This window comes from Rhyacophila brunnea, unplaced genomic scaffold (genome assembly GCF_057557595.1).
Source record: "Rhyacophila brunnea isolate RB1 unplaced genomic scaffold, BYU_Rbru_1.0 scaffold_13, whole genome shotgun sequence".
NCBI lineage: Eukaryota > Metazoa > Arthropoda > Insecta > Trichoptera > Rhyacophilidae > Rhyacophila > Rhyacophila brunnea.
In genome coordinates this window covers 18,365,542-18,381,430 of record NW_028232785.1, presented here as the reverse complement: position 1 = coordinate 18,381,430, position 15,889 = coordinate 18,365,542, and the positions used below count along the sequence as shown (strand labels likewise).

Genomic DNA, 15,889 nt, shown 5'->3' with positions numbered 1-15,889 from the left:
ACTTTTTGAAACCTCTTTTGAATATGAAATTGGTGTTGTGTGGCTATTTATTAAAGTCAACAAAGTGTGTATGAGGTTATAGAATGATATTCCGATAATAACTCATTTTCGGCTTATATGGACATGTCCAGTTTTGAAAGTTAACCACTGAATTGTGTCAAAAACATCCAGCCTCTGCAAAGTCGAAATTATGTACGTACCGTTAAATGGGTAGAGATTAAACCAATATTATTTTTAAAACTTTTTTCACTCAATTAATAAAATTTTAAGCCTCGACTTTTGCTAAAAAGTCATGGAGCATGATTATTGTTTTTCAAGAATACCTACAAAGATTGTTTGTAATATTTACAAGTTTCAATACTTTTCTTCCAATTTCGTATCGACTCTAATTATCGATTTTTCTTTCAATACACAGCCTTAGCCGTGATGACAACTCTACTTAGTGTTGCCATTATAAAAATCTTACTAAAATCGATTTCATTATAATTGTGCTTGCAATAGAAATAAAGAATGCTTTTTTAGAATTTAGCTGTAGACCCCCCAAATCATTTTTTTTGTGCAAACCTGCCAGAACCCAATGCAGATTTTTTTTAATAGGTAGGTAAGTTGTTGAGGTGTTTTCAAATTAGGTACCTATATGTACAATTTTTTAATATAAAATAAATCTTTTGTCTATGATAAAAAAATGTCACATCACGGCAAAGTATAATATTAGTCTATGAACACGGCTGTCAAATATTATTCTCTCTGTAAATGGCTGGGTTTTTGAATTGCCACGATACTCTTTCACGAAGAAAACGAAAAAATGGACGTGAAGCATGAACCAGTCGATTACGAATTCGATGCAGTGGAACAGCAATGGCCTGATGTGCCCATAATATATCCAAATGACCCGGATTCCAGTATTTATATAAAGCAAGAAAATGCCGACAATTCCAGTTGCGCTTCTGGGGTAAGTTTTTAAAGACACTCACATTACACCGGTTTACCTAGGTATCCGTTTTTCAGTGTTGCTAAAATACGTGGAAATATAATAAATACATTTACTGATAATTATACAATATTGGGTAGAGATACAATAGGTAATCAATAATATCGTGATTGTGGATGTGGTATTTCGAAATCTAAAGCCAAACCTAACACAACTTATTTATTTTTGGGATTTTTTGTTAGGATTAGGTTATGCTAGTTTTTTATTTTGACTTTTTCTCTCAAAAGACATTATAGCGCCTGTACACATGCATGGAATTACTGTCGGTAATTGTGCTTATTTTAAACTGTCTTGACAATAACTGTTTACACGTAAAAGTGCTGACTGTCTCTCCAATCTCATTCTTCAAGGGTAAGCGAGACGCGAGGTTGTCATTTTATACTACTATCTGACAGGTCGTATTGAAAATCGGAGATCAAAATGAGTACTTCGTTTTTTTACCGACATGTTTTCTATCGCTTGACTGCGCAGGCGCAGATAGAAAATAATTTTACTTGCTTGCAATAAATCATCACAATTTGGAATCTTCCAATATTGTTTGATTCATGCACGCAATCTTGCCAACTGCAGGATAATACATGTTTCCCCATATATTTTCTTAGTGTGTACAGTACATCCATGCACGTGTAAACGGGGTATTAAATTAAGTACACATTTTGTTCTTATTTTTTATTGGCTTACCAATTCATTAACAATCAGGTAAGGATACTAATCAGGGAACTCGGAAATAATGGGAACTGAAATAAAAAATCTATTGCGATGACTAATATAATATTGTTTTTTTCAGAGCCCTTCAACAGAACTCAATATTGTGAAATCAGATACTGATTATCAGTGTATTAACATCAAAAATGAGATTTTCGAACCCACAACACAAGACCAAATCAATTATAATGACCCTCAGCCAGGATGTTCTTATTCGCAAGATGGGCCGGCAAATCAGGTATCTAGTGTTATACCCCGTTTACACGTGCATGGATGTACTGTGCACAGTAAGAAAATGTATGGGGAAATATGTATTATCCTGCAGTTGGCAAGATTGCGTGCATAAATCAAACAAGATTGGAAGATTCCAAATTGTGTTGATTTATTGCGCGCAAGTAAGATTATTTTCGATCTGCGCCTGCGCAGTAGAGCGATAGAGAGCGAGATAGCGATAGAGAACATGCTGGTAAAAAAACGAACTACTCATTTTGAGTTCCGATTTTTAATACGACCTGTCAGATAGTAGTATAAAATGACGACATCGCGCCTCGCTTACTATTGAAGAATGAGATTGGAGAGACAGCCAGCACTTTTACGTGTAAACAGTTATTGTCATTACAGTTTAAAATAAGCACAATTGTCGACAGTAATTCCATGCATGTGTACAGGCGCTATTATATTAAATGCCATAAGTAGTTTTTCTATTAGTATTATTGTATCTTAAAAAAATAGACTATTTACTGTATAATTCAACCAAATATTAAATTGTAGATCTATCATTTTACCTCTTAATTTTATATTGATTCAAATCCTCCAAATTCGGTCATCTAAAAACGTATAAGACTGCACATAGGTACATTTTTGTCCAATAAAGCATTAATGTTATATTCAGTATGAATTTGCGGAATACAAGCCACAGACTTCTGTCTTTTGTCCGATTTTAAGTAATAATACGCACTAGGACAGCCTCAACAGAGGGCGGCAAAGCAAAAAAAAACTGTCAATATAATATTGTGTATCATTTAATACATGATTATTTTATGACCGCATTCAAACTTATTCATTAACGATGACTATCTAAGGCATATTATTGCGTATTGATTTATTCACACAAGGGCATATTATACTTACATACATCACGCATCTACAGATTTAGCGATATATATCGATACTGACATCTAGTAAAAGCAAAATTTAACAATCGTCTCAGAAAGTAAATCAACGACACTCATTCCCGTTGATGCCTTTAGTAGACGTAACTTGTCATCTTTCATATTTTTTAGCTTTAAACTGTCTACAAATTCATTAGATATCTATTTACCAATGACGATGGGTGGATGTAGGCTGTGAAGATTCGACGTAAATAATGCACTCTTGACTTTGTCAGACAGATTTATTTGTATTCCTTGAACTAAGAATATAAATTTCAGTTCTTGTTGGTTAGTTGTTAAAATACAATTTAAAGTCTTCCCCACCTAAGCCATAATCAATAAAAGAAATTATATATCTATAAAATATGTAAAAACTACGAGTAGCAACACGTAACATGGAAACGTGAATGTTAGGCATAACGCAGAAAGACCACAAAAAAGCAATAAATAAGTAGGCAAACAAGAGTATGCAATATGACAGAAGTCGCTTAGCAGATGAAATGTGAATGGTCTGGACCACCGCCATCTTTAGATTAATAAAGCCTGAGCATAACTTTTTGCACAAGCAACGAGTGGTCCACTTTTCAGTTGTCAAATCCCAGATTGCTTGACATATTGATTCGCCCTTTCTTGTTTCAAATTGAATTATAAAAAATTCTCAAATCAAATATATTAACTATCAGTGTTATTTATAAATAATATACATTCCTGCTATTCTTCAGCTGTCAAAGTCAGACTAGTCTTTCACAGAAAAACAGGTGGTAATATCGATTTCCAAAAAATATGTAGCATTGATCTATGCATTATATTTGTAGAAGGTGTGTTAATGCTAGTGTATTATTTATCATGTAACTTATCTATTCAAATCAAACCATTCCCTGTGTGAACACGACCGACGCGTCAGTATGAGCACTCTATTTATATAACAATGACAGTTCATACTTAGACAACAACGAGAGGGGCGGAAAAAGTAGGACCAGTCGTTGTGGATGTATCGGCTTTCTACTTGAGTCGGCAATGTCTGGACATATCGCTTGGCGATTGAAACCGCTGAACAAATACTGTCATGGACATCAAAGGTCGCCCTTTAAATCCCTTCGATAGACGAACTCATAAATTTGAATAGGGATCAAAATGAGTGGGAAAAGTTAGGGAAGGCCTTCATAGTTTGACAATGACAACGATAATACTTTAATTCATTTGTTTTTAGGTTACATCTGCCAGCGGTACAATGTCAACCATGCCGAAGATCGAATCGACTTGGTGTATGACAAAAATAGAAGAAACTTACGATGATAATATAAACATTGATGAACATGATAATAGAAAAAAACTCGTGAGAGAGAACGAAAAATCGGCTATAAATAATTGTATAATTAATTCTAATATCGTTCAAACTGACCCCGAGTTAGTGGCTGTTATTAAGTTGAAAAAATTAGATTTTTACGTTAATAATTTTGCATGTAGTATTTGCTTCAAATTCTTTCCATCGTTAGATTTACTAGGGCTTCACAAAGCGTTGCATAAAAACACAATAGAAAATATCAATAATACTGGCGTTAGATGGTTAAAATTCAACGAATTTAATTTCACTGTGACACGTTCCGGTGAAAAATCATTTAAATGTGATGATTGTGATTACTCATGTATAAAATCTGATGACATGAAAAGACACCGAATCACCCATTCTGGTGAAAAGCAGTTTGTAAAGTGGTTGAAATGTGATGAATTTAATAACAGAATGACGCATTCTGATGAAAAAGCATTTAAATGTACTGAATGTAATTATTCGTGTATAAAATCTAATGATATGAAAAGACATCAAATAACTCATTCTTCCGCTGAAAAGCAGTTTAAATGTGATGAATGTAATTACTCATGTACAACATCTAAATATTTGAAAAGACATAAAAAAAATCATGGTGTAAAACCGTTTCAATGTAATGATTGTAATTACTCATGTGTACAGTCTTATGACATGAAAAAACATGAAATGATTCATTCTGGTGAAAAACCATTTAAATGCGATGAGTGTAGTTTCGCATGTCTGCAATCTTCTTCTATGAATTCACACAAAATGACCCATTCTGGTGAAAAGCCATTTAAATGTTTTCTATGTAATTACTCGTGTTTAAAGTTCGCTAACTTGAAAAGGCACAAAATGACGCATTCTGGAGAGAAACAATTTAAATGTGATGAATGTACCTACTCATGTATCACATCGACTTCCTTGAAAATACATAAAAAAATTCATTCTGGTGAAATTCGATGTAATGAATGTAAATACACGTGTCTACAATCCAGTGACATGAAGACACACAAAATGACCCATTCTGGTGAAAAACGATTTAAATGTGATGTGTGTGATTACTCATGTATGGCATCTCGTCGCATGAAAATACATAAAAATTTTCATTCCGGTATAAAACCATTTATATGTAATGATTGTAATTATACGTGTGTGCAGTCTGGTGATATGAAAAAACACAAAATGATTCATTCTGGCGAAAAGCCATTCAAATGTGATGAGTGCGGTTTCGCATGTTTGAAATCTGCTTCCATGAAATCACATAAAATGACTCATTCTGGTGAAAAACCTTTTAAATGTGATCGTTGTGATTATGCGTGCATAAATTCAAGCAACATGAAAAGACATAAAAGGAATCATTCTGGTGAACATGCAAAATGATGTTAATCACAATTATATTACATATTTAAAAAAATCTTTTCTAGCAATAATTATCATTAATTTTTATATTATCTAGGTTGTCTCAACCTAATCATACATTTAATAGCAGTTAATTTTTTGGTTTTATCGAATTTGTTAAAGAAATAATTACAAGATAAAAAGAACTTTTTATGTTCAACGTTTTTCAATAGTCTGTTGAATCATATAAACTTTACTTGACTAGCTTAAACGATCAAAAAAATTGTACTTGATAGAAATAATATTGAAATATCAATTTGACATATCATATTGATTTCCATAGTAATGCACGTGTATATTAAAAATTTAGTTGCTTAGACCCCAGACCCATAGCAACCGATAATGGTGTCGAAATAACTTTTCATACAAAACAGAATTAACTGAAAATGAATTCAATTCTACTTAAAGATGGCTAAAAGTATTAAAAGAATGCATTGGCATCGTGTTCTGATATATTCTAAAAGTTTCAAATATGTAGCTAATCGGGAAATTAGTTAAAAATCGATTGCAAGATTTGTACCTGACAAAGAACCACCGGACAAATAAGAATATGAGTTAAGAAAAACGTTGTAAAATAATTAATTAGTACAAATTCTCTACCGTGAATTATTGTAGCCCGTGAAAATTAAATAAATATATTTATGTGACTCATGTTAGTCTTATATTATTTGTTATCTTTCCAAAGAACGTCTTAATCTTCCGTGTTAACGGACATTCGTCCTTGTTCTGGCAGAACACACTAACTGGAGAATACTAGTTTTGAGTAATTTGACTTTGAAGTTATAAAAATGTTTGAAATGGTCTATCATGTGAGTTTATTAAGTAATCGTAAAAAGGATGACTTTAAAATAAAGACTGTTTATTTATTAAGAAGGTTTCCAGACGGTAAAGTTTGAAATAAGGAACATTTTGGTATAACTAACTCAATATGTCATTTTTTCGAATTACCGTCTTCTGCCAGAACAGTGACGATATTATAGGTATATATTTTTTAAATAACTTGTGTGTTCTGACAACGAAAGCGAAATGAATCATACACACCTAATAATGTAAGCATATTGCTTAAAATGTATTAATCCCTCTGCTGCTGTTACTGCTTCTTGCGAGAGTAATATAGTGGTGTAGTATGGGAGATATTTAGCTTATTTCACGATAATAAATTATCAAAATGTGTTTGACCAAAAATTATTTTAATCGAAATTCAATGAGATTATCAATGTGGACACAACATAACGCAACATGACGCAACCGATTTGTGAGAAAATTTAAAATCAGGTCTCCTAATAATTAAAACCTGCCACTCCTATAAAATGATACGCGAAATAACAGCCGGGACGCCGGGACCACTGTATGAAACCGGGACGTATGGTAAGCATGGCCCCCACATCCTGAAGCAGGCCCCTAGGCCAGGATCATCGTCGGGCCCCCTACGTTCCGAAACGTTTCTAAAATGGTATTCCAGGTAAAATTAAGGTTATTCAGTGTATCTTTAACGATTCTTTGTATTGTTCAATAAATTCATTTGTGTAAAGAAGTTTTTGAATATCGACACAGTATTCAAAATCTACATTACACAATCACATATTTTAAAATGGTAATATTCTCAAAGTAAAATAGCGCTGCAGGCGACTTTTTTACCATTAGAGCAAATTTGTGATGTGTGTTTATCTCACTTATATTGTAGACGCGCCACGCGGGGCCCCCCAGAACCCGGGCCCCCCAGGCTAGAACCCTGTCACCCGCCCCCCCCCTTGTGGGGGCCATGATGGTAAGCCTATATAATATAGGTATTAGGTACTAAGTAAACTATTACGGTGACATCACCTAAAAGGACTGATTTTTATAGTATCGTAAAGGAAAGGTTAATAAAAAAACGTTACCTTACTTTGCAAAGGTTCTAATTGCACTTGACCAGTTTTGAGCTATGATCGTTTGAAATTTGGAATGGTCATATTTTGAATATTAAAAGCAATGACATTATTAATGGACAACGCACTCAATACAGTAGCTAGCAATTAAATTCACGCACAGCGACATTCGCGTCACGCTATTTACATTATGCGATATCACGCATCGAGAATTTATAGCAATATCACCTTTATTGTAATGGCGTTGGCGTTAGAATAGTGTTTCTAGTGTCAATATTCATTTGAGTGAACCCGTTCGAATCGAACCCTTCGGCAGACCCGACTAAAAGCATCGGGAATTTATAGCAATATCACCTTTATTGTAATGGCGTTAGAGCAGATTATGCCATTCGGCAGACCCGAAAAAAAAATGAGTGTCATTTTTATTCCCAGATGATTCTTCCATATTAATGTCATGATAGAACTTAGGCATACTGCTAATTCCCATATTTGACAATAGATGACTCTGAAATGAACGTATATGATAGAATATGGCTAATGGAACCTTTTCACATCAAAAAGTTATTTTAGGACAAAATGTCAGTTAGAACCTTTTCAAAATAAGGTAACGACTTGTAAAAATGTCACAATGGCCTATGTTTTACTGGGAATTCCTTTATTTAGAATATTGTATTTATTTTACACCACTATAATATTAGGTAGGTGTGTTTCCTTATTGGGGAATTTGTTACTCCTAGAGAGCGTGTCTCCAGATGGCATATAACGAAATACTCTTCAGATAATGAAGAAGACGTGAAAAATCTTCTTTAAAGCAACATGCATTGCCTTCTAACTTGGAAGACCGAGGGCTAAACCACCCACGACAATTAAAAAACAATCGGTTACGAAAACGATTCGATCATGCCTCGGATATGTGGCAAACCATTGCCCACTGAAGAAGGAAGCCGATACATTACACGACTGGTCCCACTTTTCGCCCCTCCCGTTGTCTATGGATTACCTGTCATTGCCTACATCGTCTATAGAGTGCTCATACTGACGCGTCTGTCGTGTTCACTTGTTACTTAGTTCCAGATTTCTTTCAGATTATTTTAACGTATCTTGGAGACCTTGGAGTTCATCTGATTTAGTGGTTATGTATTATTAATAATTGGAAGTGACGATCAAAGTAAGTTAACTTCTTCTGTGTATAATAATATCATAATACACTAGGACGTTTACCAATGTGACAGTCGATTCTAAGCTACAATTACTAACAACTTATTTATACTCTTCCGTCATTATAGAATACCAAACTCTGCTTGCAAGTACGTTATCAATAAATAGTATGGCACTGGCCCACCCGTTGCTTGTACATAAGTTATGATCAGGCTTTATTAATCTAAAGATGGCGGTGGGCAAACTCATCTTGTCAAACGGATTAATAATTATTAGATTTTCGAATATGCCTAGGTATGCCAAATAGGTTCAGCACAAAACCTAGTGGAAGAGCTTGCCGAATATAAGCTCCATATTACCGATATACTGGAAATCAGCTGATACACAACATCCGCCATAGGATCAATAACGCAGAAATTTATTCCAAACATAAACTGTGCCATCACTCTTGCCAGGAATTAAAAAATATCACACGAACTCACACAGATACTAACAGGTCACGGAGCGGTGCGAGTTTATCTATAAAGATTTAAATTGAGGGATGACGACTGTTGTCCGTGTGACGGCAACACATCTCAAACTGTGTGGCATGTCATCAACGACTGCCCTATACTAGAAAGGGAGCGATGGACTCTCAGGACTCGATGTAGACAGCATAATTACGAAATTGACCTCCAAAAGCCTCACGAAGCACTAAGCGATAGAACAAAACAAGAACACTACACAAAATATTTAATCCTGGCCATAAAGAAAATTAAAGATATAAATGGAGGCACCTAATTAGCCCCACATCAATGCAACTAGCCCACCCAACCACCTTGTACGAAAAAGCAAGGGCATGGTTATTATTTAAAAAAAAAAAAAAAAAAAATCAGCTGGCCAGATAGCGGAGAGCTCAAAATTTGATGACACGTCCTATACTAAAGTTGAATCTCAAAGGACAAAATATATTATATTTGGTGCAAATTTCGTGATTGCTAATGAAACAGAAGAAACTATGTACTTACATATAATATGCTTCCTTTTAAAGCCTGCGCATTATCTGTGCTACGAATCATTAATTTAATCATATAGGTACAACCAGTGGTGGCTCGTTTGTAAGATATTCGGGGGTGTGCGGTTGATTAAAAATAAAAATAAATGTTTATTTGGATTATATTTTACTATTATCGTCAAAATTAAATTTAAATAATTAATTATATTAATTGATAATTAAAATAAAAAAACTTTGGATAAATTGCTTGCAGAAATAAATTTTAACAGTGTTAATAAATCATTATAGCTATATTATTTCTTTCCTCGCTGTGGCGGCAACGCAGAAACAGAGAAATACTGAAAAAGGACTGTCTGACCGGCAATACGAAGCTGCGAGCACCGCTGCCCGCGCCCCACCGTCGCCCACTCGAGAATATTCTATTGAAATCGGTACTGTGCAAAATCAAGTACCTACCGCGGTGTATGCTAATATTATTGAACATTGGATGTATCGATGCTCGGGCGAGCTGATTACATGCTTAGTAATATTGATATTTTCATATAATATACATAAATTCATGTAAGTACATTATAATATTATTACATTTGTCCCAATTTGCTTGGGATGCTGCAGTACCGCAGTGCATTATGGATGAGCCGCCAACGGAAGGAAGGAGAATCAAAAAAACTTGATTGCACGAAGCTAGAATTTTCCTCGCAAATGTATAATTTTATTGTCATCGGTGGATTTTATAGACAGTGTTCATGATGTGGTCATAAATGATTTCCGCGTTCGTGAATCAGCAGCTTAAAATAATACATTTTTTTAGTACTAACACACTTATATTGTACTATAGCAACACTTTACATAATTATTACATAAATTTTGACGTTTAATTTCCAAGATAACTAAAATTCGGTTAATCGTCCAAATAATTAAATGTTCCTTCAATAATTCATTTGCTGTAGTAAATTCAGATAGGGTTTTGCATAATCAAACTATGGATATTAAAATGGAACCCAAAGAAAATCAACCTGACGCAGAAATCGTAAGTTGATAACACTATAAGACGTATAAACATTGACCTAGTAATAAGGTTATACAATAACCATCCAATCTTCTTCTCATGTCGACGAGAGACGGACGTAGACTCTTCCAAGCCATGATTTATCCATAGCCGCCGCTCAGAAACGGAAAAATACCTCCCTACAAATTATATACCTAAATAAACCATAAAAATAAAATAAAAACACATCTATTTCAAGAAAAGCATGTTTTTGTGACAACCCTAAAGCCAGGGTTAGGAACAAGTAGTTCACAAAACATAGCCTGACATTGCATACTCAAATTATTGATATTTTATTATAAATATCGGAAATCGCACGTTACATTTGGCAAGCAGACTATATCACTATATTATATTAAAAATATGAAGAACCTACCTCTACATGATTCGTAGAAATCAGCAAAAGTTCAGAGGTATTCCGAAAAAATCTATTCAAACCGGACTAGAAAATACGGCACTAAGACAACACGGCGAAAATAATGGCGGTTTGAAAATGTTGTGGTGACAGGACGAATATTATCTTTAAAATCGCGATAGTGGCTTAAAGTGATGCGATAGTAAAAACATGAGTTTCTAGTGTTTAATTGATTTAGGTGAAGTTAGGTATATTTGGCGAAGTTAGGGAGTTTTACGGTAGTTAATTTGAATATTACTTCATAGTCTTTGTCAGGACCTCATGACTGAGGTTCGTAACCTGGATAATTGGGTTGTCAAACAGCCTAGGTATAAAGGGTTTGGTCCCGTCCAGGCACTCATAAATTGCCGTTGAGATTGTGTATAGACTATTTTAGCCTGTAGTTCAATGAATACCTACATTGAAAATTATAAAAAACTGTACCTAGTCAAATGATCTGTCTCATATTGTGACAATACTTACTTAATAATAATTGGTTGTACAAAATATAACAGAATACACTAGTGTAGTATTCATGGCCCCCACATCCTGAAGCGGGCGGCTCCCAGGCTAAAATCTTTGGCGGGCCCCCTACCTATCGCTAAAGTTAAAGGCAGTGTGACTATCTACAGTTGTATATTCCAAATAGTGTTCGAGGTACAAATTAGGGTATTTTAATAACTTTTAATGCACCCACTTGAATTATGGAGAGTTATCGAATATTGACAAACAATAATCAAAAATTGCATCGCACAACCACATAATTAAAAAAAAAATTATGGTTTAAGTGAAAAAGCGCCGCAGGCGTCATTTTTTTACAATTAGTGCAATTTTGTGATGTGTGTTTTCTCAATTGGCTGGTCAATTCGCCAGGTCGGGCCTCCCAGGCTAGAGTCCTGTCAGCCCCCCCCCCTTTTGGGGGCCATGGTAGTATTTATTTAATGTGCCAGTGTGCTATATTTATTGAATTGGAGCTGACATGAATGTCAATATTTTATATCATTTTATCGACCATGTCCGATCCTAATATGATCATCCACAGAGTGGAGGTTTGTATTAGCAGATTTTTGTTTTTACTAGAAATGGATGTTAGCCACTCGTTCAACCTATTAGGTCCATTCCTCATTCAACATACCCGGACAATAAATTATTATTGCAAAGTGAAGTGTTCTCAAAATGGACAACTTCAATCATAAAAATGCCAACAACCCACCGTGATATAACAGAAAATTAATCTATACCTGCCTGCCAATAATAAGATTATTCCAATCCCCGTCCTATGATTTATAAATATTCGGGTTTTGACATTAAGTTTTATAAGTATTTAATTAATAAATAGATTCCACAAAAATGAAAGTTTTATTTTTCCAACTGGCTGTTCTGTGTTGTCACTGTTCTGTTTTGTCATGGAACCCAAAATACAGTTGTTTTAATATTTTGTTTTACCTGTTATCGAGTTGGTGGGTACAGTTCGGCAAGGATTCACGTGCACTCAGACGCAACCGTATGTGGATACATTATTACATATTTATCAGTGTATATGACCTGTATAGTTTAAAAAGTTGTCAACTTCATGTATGACATGAAGTTATTCTGCTACCAATGCCAGTGTTCGACAGATGTTTAAAACAGAACGTGTTAACTCAAGAAAGCTTGATTACTATCACATGATCTAAGTTTCCATAGTATGTAGGTACATTAAAATGTGTGATTTTTCAATAGTTCGTTTCGAATTATGTCAAATTGTTTATTATATTTTGTTTTTTTCTTTCCCTGCTACTTATGCGGTTGATATTTCCTTCAGTAAGGAACTGGGCAATGATGTTCTGTTGTCCTCTCGTAATTTAACCCAAGTTCTCTGGTTTTCCAGTGACGCTTTGCAGAACTGGTTGTGTCTTTCCGATTCGTTTTTAAGACATTAACATTAGTGACCAAGTACACTGTGAGTGGCCGTGCGCGCATCGCCCGGTGCCTTACATTGTGCTCCACCACTCAGTTGCCCCATCATTCCAAGAATTTTCAAAGAAACATAATATATCAATTGGTGCTTTCTATTCTAGGATGTTTCTTTTGACTCGAAGAACATAAAAACAGAAATTGACTGCTGTGAAATTGTCTGCGATGAACCTAATAATTCTAAAAACATGACTTATCCAATAAAATATGAAGAATCTAGAGACCAAAAGAATGTTAACGATATAAATACAAACGGACAATCAAAAAATGAGGTATTTGTTTATATATTATTCTATTTAAATTTTATTAATGGTAATTATAACAGTTGGGATCGATTTAATCGCGGTACTATATAGTTCAAATCGCAACATATGTTGTACCCATTTCATTCATATGTGCGGTGCCCAGTTGTCCGTCGTCCAATAGGGCGAAGCTAAATTGGCTTATTCCCGTACTGGTCATGTCATCCAGAACGTAAATGTGATGTCTGGTTTGCAGTCTGAGTAGGGCTTTTCATAGTGGGAAGATGCTCTGCTGGCCATATACATTCATCGAGATAGGAGACAGGTCAACTTGCCATTTGGACAGTCTCTAGTTGTTTTTACAACATCGAACATCTCCAGAATTTAAGCTTTGTTTTTGCTTTGTTGTTCGGTAATAATTGACTAACTAATTGTACATTTTTTGCAGGTTGCTACCTTACAAAATATATCATTGCTAGATAAAATAAATGACGTCCATCTGAACATCGACAAACCAATTGATAAGAATGATTTATTTATTGAAAATATTGACCATAATGAAAGTAATTCTCGAAAATCAGATATAACCATAGACGAACAAAACGTAAAAAAGGAAGTACTGAAAAGTTTTGTGAAAGAAATTCGAATCCATTTAAAGAAAGTTCAACACTTCGAAAGAAATTTCGTATGTAGTATATGCAATAAAGTTTTTGGAAATGTTAACACATTAAAAAGTCACATTTATTTCCATTACCAGCACAGCATCAACGCAACCTCTGACGGCCGTTTGCGACAAACATTATACAAATGCGACGTGTGTCCTGCCGAATTCACAACTACCGGATCACGAAATAAACATAGAAAAGTTCACTTTGATTATAAACCTTTCAAATGTAATAAATGTGACTATAGCTCTGTACAGAAGGGCGCCCTAACCAGACACAAATTGACCCACACTGGCCAAAAGCCGTTTGGATGTGATGTATGCAGCTTCAAAACAAACCAGTTGAGCGTACTGGCGACTCACAAAAACAAGCACACTGGGGAAAAACTATATAATTGTGATTTGTGCATTTACAAATGTACGTCGAACTTCCGTCTTAAAGTTCACAAAATGATACATACAGGTGAAATACGCTATAAATGTGATATATGTGAGTATACATGTAAGCAGAAAAATCATCTTAAAAGACATATGATAACGATACATGTTGGTGGAAAGCCTTTCAAATGTAAATATTGTAATTATAAATGTTCAATAGTCGGTGATATAAAACTTCATGAAATGATTCACGGTCAGAAGACATTCGCATGTGATTTATGCCCTGATAAATTCATAAGGCGTGCCCATCTGCAGCAACACATGATGACACACACTGGTGAAAAACCTTATAAATGCGATTACTGTGATTATAGATCCACAACTAGTTGCAGCATGAAAAGTCATACTTATATACACACTGGCGAAAAGCCCTTCGCGTGCGATATTTGTCCTTATAAATGTACGCAATTGAGCTCGCTGAGGACTCATAAAAAGAACCATGCCTTGCCTCCGAAGGAGTATCTTTTCCATTGTGATTTGTGTGACTTTAAATCTAATTCCACCAAGATAATGAAACGCCACAGGCCAAGTCATCGTAGTAAGATAATGCAGTTTCAATGCGAGTTTTGCAAGTTTCAGAGTAATTCGGTAAAAGTTATGAAGCGCCACAAACCAAGTCATCGCGGTGAAGTTAAAGTGAAATTAGAAAATAACAGTAGATAATAAATTATTCTAATCCTATGACTAAAATAAGCTTTAAAATGAACAACCTTTTATATTCAAAAGATGTGTTGGTATGAGAAATATAATATCAATATCTCACCACCTCAAAGCTCTAGTGGTTTTAGCTAATATTGTGACCTTTTTGTGGCCAGTACTTTGGCCGACCATCTTATTCACTTTTCACAAGTGGGTAAGGATATTCGATACAGCAGGGCAGCGCCATCTTTAGACTAATAAAGCCTGAGCATATATTTTTGCACAAGCAACGAGTGGTCCACTGTTCAGCTGTCAAAGTCAGACCCCAGATTGCTTGACATATTGATTCGCCCTTTCTCGTTCCAAATTAAATTATAAAAAAAATCTCAAATCAAATATATTAACTATCGGTGTTATTTGTAGTTAAATAATATACAATCCTATTATTCATCAACTGTCAAAGTCAGACTAGTCCTTCACACAAAAACCGGTGGTAATATCAATTTCCAAAAAATATGTTGCATTCTATGCATTACATTAATGTAGAAGGTGTGTTAATGCTAGTGTATTATTTATCATGTAACTCATCTATCCAAATCAAACCATTCCCTGTGTGAACACGACAGACGCGTCAGTATGAGCACTTTATAGAACAATGACAGGTCATCCATAGACAACAACGGGAGGGGCGGAAAAAGTAGGACCAGTCGTGAATGTATCGGCTTTCTACTTCTGTCGGCAATAGTTGTACCCATCTCATTCATATGTGCGGTGCCCAGTTGTCCGTCGTCCAATAAGGCGATGCTAAATTGGCTTCCCATACAGGTCATTTCATTACAGAACGCCAATGTGATGTCTGGTTTGCAGTCTGAACAGAGCCCTCACGTAAACGGAACGGTCGCCTTCTTAGATGTTTATCACATGTTATATTTAT

At 34.8% G+C, this 15,889-nt stretch overlaps 1 long non-coding RNA gene across 1 annotated transcript; it reads left to right on the top strand.

The window, feature by feature from the left end:
- The first annotated feature begins 10,413 nt into the window (after window positions 1–10,413).
- LOC147076761 (uncharacterized) lies at window positions 10,414–15,511 on the top strand. The gene is made up of 3 exons (XR_015069697.1): window positions 10,414–10,604; window positions 13,077–13,244; window positions 13,663–15,511. It is a non-coding gene; the product is annotated as an uncharacterized LOC147076761 (long non-coding RNA).
- The last annotated feature ends 378 nt before the right edge of the window (window positions 15,512–15,889 follow it).